General features: G+C 44.0%; 1 protein-coding gene across 1 annotated transcript in view; it reads left to right on the top strand.

Moving 5' to 3' along the window:
- iqch (IQ motif containing H) overlaps positions 1 to 16,681 on the top strand; it is a 178,285-nt gene that overhangs the window by 137,478 nt on the left and 24,126 nt on the right. The window lies entirely within an intron of this gene.

The following is a 16,681-nucleotide window of genomic DNA, read 5'->3' as shown; positions in this document are numbered from 1 at the left end:
TATAATGTAAAGCCAACAGAAGGCAACTATTTCTTTGAACAAGTACATTTGTGGATTGAAATCCATTTAAATCTCTTACCTGTTGCTAAATGCAGGCATCTTTTTTAAAGGAGGGAGACATGTCACATATGTTTGCCCTCACAATGCTGTGGTGCATGGCAAGTTAATGGGGAGCCCCAGCTGCTAGATTGCAGTTTTAATGAAAACACAGACAATACAAACAGGTATGATTCAGGATTGTATTTCAATCTTCTTTGTTGCATCTAACAATGTTACCAGGCTCATCTGATTCTTGCTGCTGTTTGGTAGAGTTTGTAAATTGCTCGCTGGATCATGCCAGTGAGAAATGGATGGTTAAGGGAAGGAAATGTTGCAACTACTATCAGTTTTGCTACTGCTTGCAAAACCCAAATATAATGAAAAGGCTTAGAATTAGAGCTTCGGTTAGTTCGAAATACAAAATATTTAGAATTTAGAATTCTTTACCTGTATTTAATCTCCACACAGGTCTCCTTTCATTTCACCCTAACAATGTATCCTGTTCCTTTTTCCCTGTCATGATTATCTAACTTTCCCTTAAGCGCATATATTCTATTTACCGCAACAAAGGCCTTTGGTAATGATTCCCATGGAAGCATTCAATTGATAGAGAATAGTAGTGCTATTATGGCCTCAGATTATTATTAGTTTAAATTAGAGAGAGAAAAAATAATCAAACAAGTTATCTGTATTTGTTTTCACATCCTTATGGGATGGTCAAGGCTGCATTTATTCCCCATTCTTAGTTGTGTTGGGAAAATGATGAATCTTTTTGATATATCTCCAGTGGGTTGTAGCCAGCCTAAAAAAAAAAGACCCTGCTGAATTTAGCAGGTGCCACAGATGCAAATTAAGTACGTGCTTTCCCAGTGCTCATTTTGCCTTAAAACTGGGTCAACAAAGTTGATTTTAGGCCACTCATTGTTCATGCCAACATAATAAAAACACATTGAATTTATGATGTAATATGAGATTTCAACACACAGAAGACCCAGAGATCATGAAGTAAAGATTCTTTATTCCATTGACAGAAGGTCATTACATACAGAGAGGGAAATTGAGGATACACAAGGAACTACTTATACAATGTACAAAGAATGAAGCCTGTGGGTTACAATGAATTGAATTGGCTACCTGCCTTCTCTTCCCATCAGCCCTCCTTGCATCAGTCCTCCTCCCATCAAAGGCAATTATTCTCCCCTAGTGTCATTCCATTGAGCTGCTTTGGCTGCTGTCCCTCACCATTGCCACCTGCTGCTGGACATTTGGCCGAACTGATCAGCTCCCTTGCTTTGTATAAAGTTAAAAATCACACAACACCAGGTTATAGTTCGACAGGTTTACTTGGAAGTACTAGCTTTCGGAGCGCTGCTCCTTCAGCAGATGGTCGTGGAGTATAAGATCATAAGACATAGAATTTATTGCAAAGTTTACAGTGTGATGCAACTGAAATTATATATTGAAAAAGGCCTGGTTTGTTTGTTAAGTCTCCCATATTTTAGCATGACTATGTTGGTTTCGGTACTTTCATATGTAAATCCCAGAACTTTTTTAAAAAAGTTACATTTTGTTGCATTGAAGGTGTGAGGTGCCCTGTATGAGGCCATCTGTGCCCCAATGTTCAAAATGATTCTATTTCTAAGAAAGGGATTTACAGAAACTTACATGGATTTATACAGTTATTGAGCAAAATAAAATATAACTCTGCAAGTATAAATTCACCCCACGAACTTATATGTGTGTGCATGCATGCGTGTGTGTGGGTGGAGGGTGTTTGAGTGTCTGTGAGAGAGTGAGTATGTGTAAGAGTGAGTGTAAAGGGGTACCAGTCTATGAGAGTGTGTGTGTGGGCATCTATGTGTGAGCATATGAGAGCGAGCTTGTGTATGAGAGATGGTCTACTGGAGTATATGGGGTCTGTAGGAGTGTGAGTGTGTGTGTGTGTGTGTGTGTGTGTGTGAGAGAGAGAGAGAGTGAGAGAGAGTGTGTAGTGCAGTGGGGTCACCTGTTGTGTGACATGAACCAAAGATCCAAGTAGAGGTCATCCCCATGGGTACCGACCTTGGCTCTCAGCCTCTGCTCGGCCACTTTGCATTATTGCCTATCCAGAAATCCACCTTGGAAGACAGTCACCCAAAGGTCCAAGGTTGAATGTCCTAGACCGCTGAAGTGTTCTCCGACGGGGAGGGAACACTCCTGTCTGTTGATTGTTGTGTGGTATCCATTCATCCATTGCTGTAGCCACTGCTCGGTCTCGCTAATGTAGCATCATCACAGCAACGGATGAATGGACACCGCACAACAATCAACAGACAGGAGTGTTCCCTCCCAGTCAGAGAACACTTCAGCAGTCCAGGACATTTGACCTCGGACTTTCAGGTGACCGTCCTCCAAGGCAGACCTTGGGACAGGCAACAATGCAAAGTGGCTGAGCAGAGGCTAATAGCCAAATTAGGTACCCATGGCAATGACCTCAATTGGGAGTTTGGGTTCATGTCACACTACAGGTGACCCCACTGCACTGTACACTTTCTCTCTCTCTCTCTCTCTCTCACACACACACACACACACACACACACACACACACAAACATACTCTACAGACCTATACACTCACAAGCTTTCTCTCATATATTCACACATACTACACCCTCACTTACACCCACACACGCACCCTCTCACAGACTTATACCCCTTTACACTCACACTTTCTCATAGACACTCATACTCACCCCCCCACACACACACTGACATGCAAGCGCGCACATATAAGTTTGTGGAGCGAAACTTGTACTTGCAGAATTATAGTTTTATTCTGCTCAAAAACTGCATAAGTCCACGTAAGATTCTGTAAATCCCTTTTATAGAAATAGAATCAGTCTAAACATTGGGGCACAGACAGCCTCACACAGGACACCTCACACCTTCAATGTATTAACTGAGACAACATGGCACTTATTGTTAAAATTCACTTGAGAATGTAACCTTAAAAAAATGTTCTGGGATTTACATATGAAAGAACTGAATCCAACATGGTAATGCTAAAAGATGAGAGACTTAATAAACAATCTAGGTCTTTTTCAGTACATAATTTCAATTGCATCACACTGTCAGCTTTTGCAACAAATTCTGTGTCTTACGATCTTATACTCTACAACCACCTGATGAAGGAGCAGCGCTGTAAAAGTTAGTGCTTCCAAATAAACCTATTGGACTACAACCTAGTGTTGTGTGACCTTTAACTTTGTACACCCCAATCCAATACTGGCACCTCCAAACCCTTGCTTTGTGCCCTGCATCAACAGCGCCACCTGCTTCTGGATGTCCCAACACAGTAAAAAACCATTTGACCCAATTTGGCTATGCTCTACATGAGCGTCCTCCAAGCTCACTTAGCACATTTTTCTAATCCTTAATTTCTCCCTCCTGTGTTTATTCAGCTTCTTCTTAAATATTCTTATTTTATTTGTCAATTCTTTGGAGTAGCAGGATTATCATTCTGACTCTGATTAAAGATGTTTCCCTTAAATTCCTCATTCAGTTTAGCAGTGGCTACTTTATGTTTAAAATGCTTTATTTTGGACTTTCCACAAGTGAAATCTTCTCTTTACAGCTGTCTTATTGAAGCCCTTCATAATTTTGTTTAGATCACCCTCTTCTCCTGCCCCATTATTTCTTATTCTAGATAAAAGAGCTCCAACGAGGTAAAAACAATGACTGCAGATGCTGGAAACCAGATTCTGGATTAGTGGTGCTGGAAGAGCACAGCAGTTCAGGCAGCATCCAAGTAGCTTCGAAATCGACGTTTCGGGCAAAAGCCCTTCATCAGGAATAAAAGGCTTTTGCCCAAAATGTCGATTTCGAAGCTACTTGGATGCTGCCTGAACTGCTGTGCTCTTCCAGCACCACTAATCCAGAATAAAAGAGCTCCAGCCTGCTTTGTCCTTCCGAAAGGTTTTAATCTTTAGAGTTGATCAACACCCTGCACCAAAACAGATGAGAAAAGTTGAAACGTTTTCAAACATTGTATGGACAGGAATATGATTGGTGGAGGAGAAGTGTTCATTGGCTCCTGCCCAAAACATCGATTTTCCTGCTCCTCTGATGCTGCCCGACCTGTGCATTTCCAGCATCACTCTAATCTTGAGAAATGTTCAAATCCAGGATTTACACAAACTTAGACTGCACTTGCTGAAACTAAGGAGCATGCACATTAGATGGGGTTAATGTTCAAAACTCATCTTGATATTGTGCACATGCATGCAGTGTATTGGTGTCAGGAGTGTGTTAGTGTCAGCAAACAGATCCTTATTCTCAGAGTGTAATATTAGAGTCATAGAGTCACAGAGATGGACAGCATGGAAACAGACCCTTCGGCCCAACCCGTCCACACCGACCAGATATCCCAACCCAATCTAGTCCCACCTGCCAGCACCCGGCCCATATCTCTCCAAACCCTTCCTATTCATATACCCATCCAAATGCCTCTTAAGTGTTGCAATTGTACCAGCCTCCACCACTTACTCTGGCACCTCATTCCATACACATACCAGCCTCTGCGTGAAAAAGTTGCCCCTTAGGACTCTTTTATATCTTTCCCCTCTCACCCTAAACCTATGCCCTCTAGTTCTGGACTCCCTGACCCCAGGGAAAAGACTTTGCCTATTTACTCTATCCTTGCCCCTCATAATTTTGTAAACCTCTATAAGGTCACCTCTCAGCCTCTGATGCTCCAGGGAAAACAGCCACAGCCTGTTCAGCTTCTCCCTATAGCCCAAATCCTCCAACCATGGCAACATCCTTGTAAATCTTTTCTGAACACTTTCAAGTTTCACAACATATTTCCGATAGGAAGGAGACCAGAATTGCACGCAATATTCCAACAGTGGCCTAACCAATGTCCTGTACAGCTGCAACATGACCTCCCAACTCCTGTACTCAATACTCTTGACCAATGAAGAAAAGCATACCAAACGCCTTCTTCACTAACCTATCTACCTGCGACTCCACTTTCAAGGAGCTATGAACCTGCACTCCAAGGTCCCTTTGTTCAGCAACACTCCCTAGGACCTTACCATTAAGTGTATAAGTCCTGCTGAGATTTGCTTTCCCAAAATGCAGCACCTCACATTTATCTGAATTAAACTCTATCTGCCACTCCTCAGCCCATTGGCCCATCTGGTCAAGATCCCGTTGTAATCTGAGTTAACCCTCTTCGCTGTCCACTACACCTCCAATTTTAGTGTCATCTGCAAACATACTAACTGTACCTCTTATGCCTGCATCCAAATCATTTATGTAAATGACTAAAAGTAGAGGACCCAGCACCGATCCTTGTGGCACTCCACTGGTCACAGGCCTCCAGTCTGAAAATCAACCCTCCACCACACCCTCTGTCTTCTACCTTTGAGCCAGTTCTGTATCCAAATGGCTAGTTCTCCCTGTATTCCATGAGATCTAACCTTGCTAATCAGTCTCCCATGGGGAACCTTGTCGAATGCCTTACTGAAGTCCATACAGATCACATCTACTGCTCTGCCCTCATCAATCCTCTGTTACTTCTTCAAAAAACTCAATCAAGTTTGTGAGACATGATTTCCCACGCACAAAGCCATGTTGACTATCCCGAATCAGTCCTTGTGTTTCCAAATACATGTACATCCTGTCCCTCAGGAGTCCCTCCAACAACTTGCCGACCACCAAGGTCAGGCTCATGGGTCTATAGTTCCCTGCCTTGTCCTTACCACCCTTTTTAAACAGTGGTACCACGTTTGCCAACCTCCAGTCTTCCGGCACCTCACCTGTGACTATCGATGGTACAAATATCTCAGCAAGAGGCCCAGCAATCACTTCTCTAGCTTCCCACAGAGTTCTCGGGTACACCTGACCAGGTCCTGGAGATTTATCCACCTTTACCCGTTTCAAGACATCCAGCACTTCCTCCTCTGTAATCTGGACATTTTTCAAGATGTCGCCATTTATTTCCCTACAGTCTCTATCTTCCATATCCTTTTCCACAGTAAATACTGATGCAAAATACTCATTTAGTATCTCCCCCATTTTCTGCCTTGCTGATCTTTGAGGGGTGAAAAATATGTTGCTGGAAAAGCGCAGCAGGTCAGGCAGCATCCAAGGAGCAGGAGAATCGATGTTTCGGGCATAAGCCCTTCTTCAGGAATGAGGAAGGTGTGCCAAGCAGGCTAAGATAAAAGGTAGGGAGGAGGGACTTTGGGGAGGGGCGTTTGGAATGCGATAGGTGGAAGGAGGATAAGGTGAGGGTGATAGGCTGGAGAGGGCGTGGAGGCGGAGAGGTCGGGAAGAAGATTGCAGGTCAAGAAGGCGGTGCTGAGTCCGAGGGTTGGGACTGAGATAAGGTGAGGGGAGGGGAAATGAGGAAGCTGGAGAAATCTGCATTCATCCCGTGTGGTTGGAGGGTTCGTAGGCGGAAGATGAGGCGCTCTTCCTCCAGGTGTCGTGTTGCCATGGTCTGGCGATGGAGGAGGCCAGGGACCTGCATGTCCTTGGTGGAGTGGGAGGGGGAGTTGAAGTGTTGAGCCACGGGGTGGTTGTGTTGGTTGGTCCGGGTGTCCCAGAGGTGTTCTCTGAAACATTCCGCAATTAGGCGGCCTGTCTCCCCCAATGTAGAGAAGGCCACATCGGGTGAAGCGGATGCAGTAAATGATGTGTGTGAAGGTGCAGGTGAATTTGTGACGGATATCCCTTGGGGCATTAGAGGGAAGTGAGGGGGGAGGTATGGACGCAAGTTTTGCATTTCTTGCGGTTGCAGGGGAAGGTGCCGGGAGTGGATGTTGGGTTGGTGGGGGGTGTGGACCTAACGAGGGAGTCGCGGAGACGAAGGAATTGGGAATATGGGATGGCATTTTTACAGGGGGCAGTGTGGGAGGAGGTGTAACCTATGTAGCTGTGGGAGTCGGTCGGTTGATAATAAATGTCCGTGTTGAGTCGGTCACCTGAGATAGAAATGGAGAGGTCTAGGAAGGGGAGGGAAGAGTCTGAGACAGTCCAGGTAAATTTGAGGTCGGGATGAAAGGTGTTAGTGAAGTGGATGAACTGTTCAACCTCCTCGTGGAAGCACAAGGTAGTGCCAATACAGTCATCGATGTAGCAGAGGAAAAGGTGGGGGGTGGTGCCAGTATAGCTGCGGAAGATGGACTGTTCCACATATCCGACAAAGAGGCAGGCATAGCTGGGGCCCATGCGGGTGCCCATGGATACTCCTATGGGAACAGTCCATCTTCCGCAGCTACACTGGCACCACCCCCCACCTTTTCCTCCGCTACATCAATGACTGTATCGGCGCTACCTTGTGCTCCCACAAGGAGGTTGAATTACACCTACCACCCCACCAACCTCCAGATACATTGTATCATCCTCCGTCATTTCTGCCACCTCCAAACAGACCCCACCACCAAGGATATATTTCCCTCCCCTCTCCTCCCCTCCCCTATCAGCGTTCTGGAAAGACCATTCCCTCCGTGACTCCCTCGTCAGGTCCACACCCCCCACTAACCCAACCTCCACGCCCAGCACCTTCCCCTGCAACCGCAAGAAATGCAAAACTTGCGCCCACACCTTCCCCCTCACTTCCCTCCAATGCTCCAAGGGATCCTTCCATATCCGTCACAAATTCACCTGCACCTCCACACACATCATTTACTGCATCCGCTGCACCCGATGTGGCCTCCTCTACATTGGGGAGACAGGCTGCCTACTTGCGGAACATTTCAGAGGACACTCTGGGACACCCGCACCAACCAACCCAACCGCCCGTGGCAGAACACTTTAACTCCCCCTCCCACTCCACCAAGGACATGGAGGTCCTTGGCCTCCTCCATTGCCAGACCATGGCAACACGACACCTGGAGGAAGAGCGCCTCATCTTCCACCTAGGAACCTTCCAACCACAAGGGGTGAATGCAGATTTCTCCAGCTTCCTCATTTCCCCTTCCCCCACCTTATCTCAGTCCCAACCCTCAGACTCAGTACCGCCTTCCTGACCTGCAATCTTCTTCCTGACCTCTCCGCCCCCACCCCATCTCCGGCCTATCACCCTCACCTTAACCTCCTTCCACCTATCGCATTCCCAACGCCCCTCCTCCCTACCTTTTATCTTAGCCTGCTTGGCACACCTTCCTTATTCCTGAAGAAGGGCTTATGCCCGAAACGTCGATTCTCCTGCTCCTTGGATGCTGCCTGACCTGCTGCGCTTTTCCAGCAACACATTTTTCAGCTCTGATCTCCAGCATCTGCAGTCCTCACTTTCTCCTAGTTGATCTTTGAGGAACCCTATTCTCTCCCTAGTTACCCTTTTGTCCTTAATATATTTGGGAAAACCCTTTGGATTCTCCTTAATTCTATTTGCCAAAGCTATCTCATGTCTCCGTTTTGCCCTCCTGATTTCCCTCTCAAGTATACTCCTACTTCTTTATACTCTTCTAAAAATTCACTCGATCTATCCTGTCTATACCTTTCATATGCTTCTTTCTTTTTCTTAACCAAACCCTCAATTTCTTTAGTCATCCAGCATTCCCTACACCTACCAGCTTTTCCTTTCACCCTGACAGGAATATACTTTCTCTGGATTCTTGTTATCTCATTTCTGAAGGCTTCCCATTTTCCAGCCGTTTACCTGCGAACATCTGCCTCCAATCAGGTTTCGAAAGTTCTTGCCTAATACTGTCAAAATTGGCCTTTCTCCAATTTAGAACTTCAACTTTTCGATCTGGTCTATCCTTTTCCATCACTATTTTAAAACGAATAGAATTATGGTCGCTGGCCCAAAAGTGCTCCCCCACTGACACCTCAGGCACCTGCCCTGCCTTATTTCCCAAGAGTAGGTCAAGTTTTGCACCTTCTCTAGTAGGTATATCCACATACTGAATCAGAAAATTGTCTTGTATGCACTTAACAAATTCCTCTCCATCTAAACCTTTAACACTATGGCAGTCCCAGTCGATGTTTGGAAAGTTAAAATCCCCTACCATAACCACCCTATTATTCTTACAGATAGCTGAGATCTCCTTACAAGTTTGTTTCTCAATTTCCCTCTGACTATTAGGGGGTGTATAGTACAATCCCAATAAGGTGATCATCCCTTTCTTATTTCTCAATTCCAGCCAAATAACTTCCCTAGATATATTTCCAGAAATATCCTCCTTCAGCACAGCTGTAATGCTATCCCTTATCAAAAATGCCACTCCTCCTCTTCTCTTGCCTCCCTTTCTATCCTTAGAGGAACTAGAAGCTGACCAGTTGAGTTACACAGGATGACAAGGGAACAAGATAATACAATAACTTAAAGCCATAGCTTCAACAGAATAATGCATTCCTTAAAAGCAAAGTGCAGACAATATGCATTGTCCATTAGCATGTGAAAATAGATGAATAAAGGTGGTCCTTTGTTTTTGTTTTATTCACTTTTTAAATCGTCACTGGCCCAGACATTTACTGTCTGTCCCTAGTTGCCCCTGAGAAGGTGGTCATGAGCGTTCTTGTACTGCTGCAGTCCATGTGCTATAGGGAGACCCAAAATGCTGACTTATGCAGATTGGATTCTTAATTAGGCTCGATGCACCCCCGTTTCCATAAAATCAAGAAAATCGGATCTTGTTCCTGCAGCTTCCTGTTCACTTGCAAATATCTGGTTGAGGCATGGTTTTTGGTTCCATAGAAAATCATAGAATCCCTACAGTGCAGAAAGAGGCCGTTCAGCCCATCACGTCTACAACAAAGACTCGATACTCGAAAGAGCATCCTATCATATCCCCCGTAACCCCACATTTGCCTATGGGGCAATTTAGCCAGGCCAACCCATCTAAACTGCCCATCTGTAGATGGGTGGGAGGAAACTGGAGCAGCCCACACAGACACAGAGGGAATGTGCAAACTCCACACAGACAGCCACCCAAAAAACCTCGTCTCTGTTGCAGCTTACTGTTTAGGAGCACACATGCAAGACAATCACTTGGGTAAGGTACAGGGTGGAAAGCTGACACATGGTCACAATTTTGAGAAATGAGAAGAGAACAAAACTCAGTGAAAACTCTAACAAATCGCTTTCAAATTCCTGTGTTATTTTGTGCCGAAGGGCAAATGTTCTTAGCCACTATTTGACAAGAACATTCAAAGAACCGCATGAGATTGACAGTAAGAAGATTCCCAGTGTTGTGAGCAACAAGCCTTATTTTCCAACCACGTGTTGAACAGCAAGACAAGATACTCGCTGATGGGTGTGAGGAGCCTATTTGCATGCATTAATATCCTCATTATTACATCTTCGATCCTCATTGATATGCAATTTCCCATTCTCATACCAACCTGATAGCAAAGCTCAACAGTGACAGTTCCCAATGTGAAAGTCAGAGCGGTAACCTGGTGACTTCCCTCTCACTCTGTCTAACACACCCCCCCACTCCACCCACCCACCAACCAACGCCCCCCCCCCAACACAAAAATCCCACGTCTGTTCGGATATCCATGAAGCCTGGGCAAAGCACAGTGCCAATTGCTCTCTACCTCAAATATCTCAAGCAGTTGACAGGAACCCATGCTGAGATTTGACCACGTGCACAGCTGATTTTTAAGGATTGCATCAAGGCCAGGATTCTCAGGAGGACCCAGCAGTGGTCAATACTTCCCAATGCAGTGTGTGGGCAAATATGATGAATACAGTTGAGCATAGTGTGATGATAATGAGGCTTGTTTGGGAAAGTAATGTAAGCAAAGTTAGGGTGGCATGATGGCTCAGTGGTTAGCACTGTTGCCTCACAACACCAGGGTCCCAGGTTCAATTTCAGCCTCAGGTGACTGTCTGTGTGGAGTTTGCACATTCTCTCTGTGTCTGCGTGGGTTTCCTCCCACAGTCCAAAATGTGCAGGTCAGGTCAATTGGCTGTTGGGTGCATTAGTCAGACTGAAATGGGTCTGGGTGGGTTACTCTTCAGAGGGTCAGTACAGACTTGTTGGGCCAAAGGGCCTGTTTCCACACTGTGGGGAATCTAATCTAATCAAACCTGCTAGGGCCCATTGAGGGATGCACTTCATGAAACTCATCAAAATCACACTTGACCGATTTCTGGTAAAATTCAGACATAGAACTTTTTTCTGATTTTAAGCACCCTGAGTCCCAATCAAGCTCCATCATTAATCACAGCATAACTTGTTGCTATTCTGTTTCGGGTAGGCATCTTATTGAAATTTATCAGAATTCTGCGTAAAATAGGGTTACACCTGAAATGTTGACTTCTCCACCTCCTGGTGCTGCCTGGCCTGCTGCATCCTAACAGCCTCCTGCCTGTCTACTTTGGATTCCAGCATCTGTAGTTTTTTTGTCTCTAATTATATTGGAGACCCAATAGAAACTAGGCTAAAATGGGCAAAACTAACTTCAGATTGAACGTTATAGCCAGAGAAATAGGAAAACCAGTCTGAAAGCTGGAGTTTAATTTAGATATAAATTCAAGGTGCTGCATTTTGGAAAAGCAAATCAGAGCAGGACTTATACACTTATTAGTAAGGTCCTGGGGAGTGTTGCTGAACAAAGAGACCTTGGAGTGCAGGTTCATAGTTCCTTGAAAGTAGAGTCACAGGTAGATAGAATAGTGAAGAAGGCAGTTGGTATGCTTTCCTTTATTGGTATCATAGAGTCATAGAGATGCATAGCACAGAAACCGACCATTCATCCAACTCGTCCAAATATCCCAACCTAATCTAGTCCCATTTTCTAGCACTTAGCCCATATCCCTCCAAACCCTTCCTATTAATATACCCATCCAGATGCCTTTTAAATGCTGCAATTGTACCAGCCTCCACCACTTCCTCTGGCAGCTTATTTCATACACGCACCATTCTCTGTGTGAAACAGTTGCTCCTTAGGTCTCTTTAATATCTATCGCCTCTCACCCTAAATCTATGCCCTCTGGTTCTGGACTCCCCCACTCCAGAGAAAAGACTTTGTCTATTTATCCTATCAGACCATTGAATATAGGAGTTGGAGGTCGTGTTGTAGCTGTACAGAACATTGATTAGGCCACTTTTGGAATATTGCATGCAGTTCTGGCCTCTGTCCTATTGGAAGGATGTTGTGAAACTTGAAAGGGTTCAGAAAAGATTTCCAAGGATGTTGCCCATGTTGGAGGATTTAAGCTATATGGAGAGGCTGAATAGGCTAGAGCTGTTTTTCCTGGAGCTTCGGAGATTGAGGGGTGACCTTAAAAAGGTTTATAAAATCATGAGGGGCAAGGATAGGGTAAATAGACAAAGTCTTTTCCCTGGGGTGGAGGAGTCCAGAACTAGAGGGTATAGGTCTATGGTGAGAGGGGAAAGATATAAAAGAGACCTAAGGGGCAATTTTTTCACACCAAGGACGATGCATGTATGGAATGAACTGCCAGAGGAAGTGGTAGAGGCTGGTACATTACAGCATTTAAAAGGCATCTGGTTGGGTGTATGAATAGGAAACGTTTAGATATGGGCCAACTATTGGCAAATGTGACTAGATTGGGTTAGGATATCTGGTCGGCATAGACAAGTTGGACCAAAAGGTCTGTTTCTGTGCTGTACATGTCTATGACTCTAAAAGCAGAAATTGCTGGAAAAACTCAGCAGATCTGGCACCATCTGTGGAGAGAAAGCAGAGTTAATGTTTCGGGTCCAGTGACCCTTCCTCAGACTCTTCGTCTGAGTTTTTCCAGTGTACATGTGACAACAATAAATCAAATGAAATTAAAATCAATTTTTGATTTTGTTTCTGGATTTTTAACATCTGCAGTTCTTTGCTTTTTGTAAAGCTCACTCAGAGCTGGATTTGAACCAGAGGTGAAAAATGAGTCATAACCCATTTCACCATCCAGTGTATTATACTATGTTTTAACTGTCATCTCTTTTGCTTCCACGAAATAAATTTTGCAGTGTTTCATTTTGCTAAATAAATTCAGTTTTTTCCCTTTGAAATTGCTGACAAATAACTAAATATGGTTCATTGGCTCTTCCCTTCTTAGAGAAAGGTTGTAAATTAAACTCTGTGTAAATACCCTGAAAATGCCATTAGTATAATGAGGATTAAAGTGCTTTTGCAGTTCGACCTATGTGACTTATTGTAAAGCTAGTTTGTTTCATAGTTCCTCATCCTTTCCTCAAGGCATTGACTCCTTGCTGTCCCACAGGCAATGGGTAGCATCATGTACTTTGTCATGGGAATGTTCATACTGTGTGTGCCTCAATGATATATGCTATTGGGCTGTGCCACATGGAAAGCATCAAGCCAATTCTGTCTTCATCCAATATCCTCCTTTCCAGGACTGGTCAGTTGATACTGGTCGGGTTCATAGTTCTTTGAAAGTAGAGTTGCAGGTAGATAGGATAGTGAAGAAGGCACTATTTGGTATGCTTTCCTTTATTGTTCAGAGTATTGAGTAAAGGAGTTGGGAGTTCATGTTGCAGCTGTGCGGGATGTTGATTAGGCCATTTTTGGAATATTGTGTGCAATTCTGGTCTCCTTTCTATTGAAAGGATGTTGTGAGACTTGAAAGGGTTCAGAAAAGATTTCCAAGGATGTTGTCAGGATTGGAGGGTTTGACGTTTGGGAGAAGTTGACTAGGCTGGGGCTGTTATCCCTGGAGCGTCAGAGGCTGAGGAGTGACTTTATAGAGGTTTGTAAAAAGTCATGACGGGCATGGATAGGATAAATAGACAAAGTCTTTTCTCTGGAGTGGGGGAGTCCAGAACCAGAGGGCATAGATTTAGGGTGAGAGGGGATAGATTTGAAAGGGACCTAAGGAGCAACTGTTTCACACAGAGAATGGTGCATGTATGAAATAAGCTGCCAGAGGAAGTGGTGGAGGCTGGTACAATTGCAGCATTTAAAAGGCATCTGGATGGGTATATTAATAGGAAGGGTTTGGAGGGATATGGGCTAAGTGCTAGAAAATGGGACTAGATTAGGTTGGGATATTTGGTCAGCATGGACGAGTTGGATGAATGGTCGGTTTCTGTGCTATGCATCTCTATGACTCTATGATACCAATCAGATGCATGGAACCTGTGTAATTTGTTTTTTCCTCCACAGAAGGACACCAAGACTAACTTTAAGCACCTCTGAGACCTTCCGTCTGGGACTGCATGGGACTTGGGAACTTAGCTGGCTTGTGTAGTTCATCTTCTCACTGGTAGAACTAGCTGAAATACACACCAATGCTTTTGATCCATAAATCTAACTAAAATATCTTTGAAGTTATTTATATGTTAAATAAGGTGCATGTGTTCTTTTTGTATTAAATTGATTGAAATTAATTTTTAATGAGCAGTTTAATTATGAAATATGGAACATCAGGTTAGTGCACTTAGCTCTCAGTGAATATTTCCAATGATGTGTTTATCAATTAAGACAGGACTTTTGTATATATACATTTATATTATATAGAACATTCTACATATAGCCTAGATAAGCTATTGCAAACATGTACCCAAAGAAGGCACTTAGTAATGAATTCACATTTTGTTTTTGGCACCAAGCACTTAAGTTGAAAAATGGCTTCTCCACAGCCAACAGTGGTAGCGTACAGTATTTATTCAGGATGATATCAATTATAATTTATTTCTTGGTACAGAAAGGGGGCACTGCTACTAAAATATTACTTGGAAATTAGTCCCGTTTTAACAGATGGTCTTGTTTCTCTGACCTCTTAATATCCTTATAATGATGTCATTTACCATTCCGTGCACACCAAAGTCAGCCACCACTGCGTCTGCTATAGAAGTACAGGCAGGGAGACTGTGATTGCTCAAAGCAGCATGTTTACTGGTTACATTTTTGTAAATATGCCCAGCAGGAGTTTCTCCAGTGCACATACAGTTTCTGTTCATAGTTGAAAGTATGACAGGAAATGGCCCTCTCGTGGATTAGGTTGTGATAGGACTGTTAGAAATTAGAGAGATCCACTGTCCTACATGGAAGGAATACATCAGCTGGTTGAACAATTTGTGGACCATTTCCTGATTATACAGCAAAGGGAAACATCATTCAGAAGGTACAAAGTCACTGAGCCTCTCCCTGAACCCCCCAAGTGTCATTCATTTATTTACTGCTTCTCACACCTCTTCCCCTAAAGATACAAAGTGACCACGAATGTCATAGACTACATATTTGTGAAGGGAATCACTGTGTCTGATTCTGAGCTCACTGAATTTTAACACCTTTGCATGTGCCTTACTCACTTATTAGTAATTAGGCCAATTTTTCTTGCCCCAAACATGGTCACTGAAGCTAACTTTAGTATTGCTGAGCCAAACAAAAATAGTGAGAAAAACACACCAAATCTGGCAACATCTCTGGAGAGAAAGCAAAAGTAACATTTTGAGTCTGGTAACCCTTCCTCACAAGATGGGTCTGAAGAAGGGTCACTGGACCCAAAATGTCAACTCTGCTTTCTGTCAACAGATGCTGCTAGACCTGCTGTGTTTTTCCAGCAATTTCTGTTTTTCTTTCAGATTTCCAGCATCCACAGTTCTTTGTTTTTTTCGTGTGTAGCATTTGATACCAGTTAGCTTAAGTTTGGATCCAAAATAACAGTTTGCTCTCAACTGTATCTCACCCATCTCACCCAACTAGCTAGACTTCACACAAGAGACTGGCTGTTGAATGTTGATAGGCTTTTTGAGCATAGAATATTCAACAAGGCAGTCCCACTAATGAAATAGGAGTGACAGTTTGGTGTCAGGGAACATGCTCCATCTTTATTTATCTTTGACTTTTAAAAAAAAAATTGATTAATGGTAATCAATTAGGGGTGGCATGGTGGCTCAGCACTGCTGCCTCACAGCGCCAGGGACTGGGTTCGATTCCTGCCTCGGGCTACTGTCTGTATGGAGTTTGCACATTCTCCCTGTGTCTGCATGGGTTTCCTCTGGGTGCTCCGGTTTCCTCCCACAATCCAAAGATGTGCAAGTTAGGTGAATTGGCCATGATAAATTGCCTGTAGTGTTAGGTGCATTCGTCAGGGGTAAATATAGGGGAAAGGATCTGGGTGGGTTACTCTTCGGAGGGTCGCTGTGGACCTGTTGGGCTGCAGGGCCTTTTTCCATACAGTAGGGAATCTAATAATAAAAAATAACTGAGTGTTACATTGTTGAAAGGGGACCATCACTTTGTGATTCAGTAGTTTATATGTGTGAACTGATTGACTTTCATCACAGCAATGCAGACACTTCCCATTACTGATACAAGCAGGAAGCAAGCCAACACACAGTATTACCTTACCCCCCCTCCCCCTCCCCCACCCCATCCACATACCCCTCCCATTTATCTCTCAGCCCCCTGGCCCACAAGTCTCATTCCTGATAAAGGGCTTAGGCCCGAAATGTCGATTCTCCTGCTCCTCAGATGCTGCCTAACCTGCTGTGCTTTCCCAGCACCACACTCTCAACACAGTATCATACGATGAGCCTACTGTACACTGCACTATATAACATCATGTTACTGTATTGTAAACTATACTGTAAGTTCGGCGTAAATGTTGAACATGCAGCTTATGCAGCAGATAAGAAAGGTATTTGTTGGAACTATCCACATGTGAAAGTGTGGCCAGATCAACTCTAAATGGAACAATTTGACAAACGTTGCAACCC

Source organism: Chiloscyllium punctatum, chromosome 48 (genome assembly GCF_047496795.1).
Source record: "Chiloscyllium punctatum isolate Juve2018m chromosome 48, sChiPun1.3, whole genome shotgun sequence".
Taxonomy (NCBI): Eukaryota; Metazoa; Chordata; class Chondrichthyes; order Orectolobiformes; family Hemiscylliidae; genus Chiloscyllium; species Chiloscyllium punctatum.
This window is presented reverse-complemented; position numbering and strand designations above follow the sequence as displayed.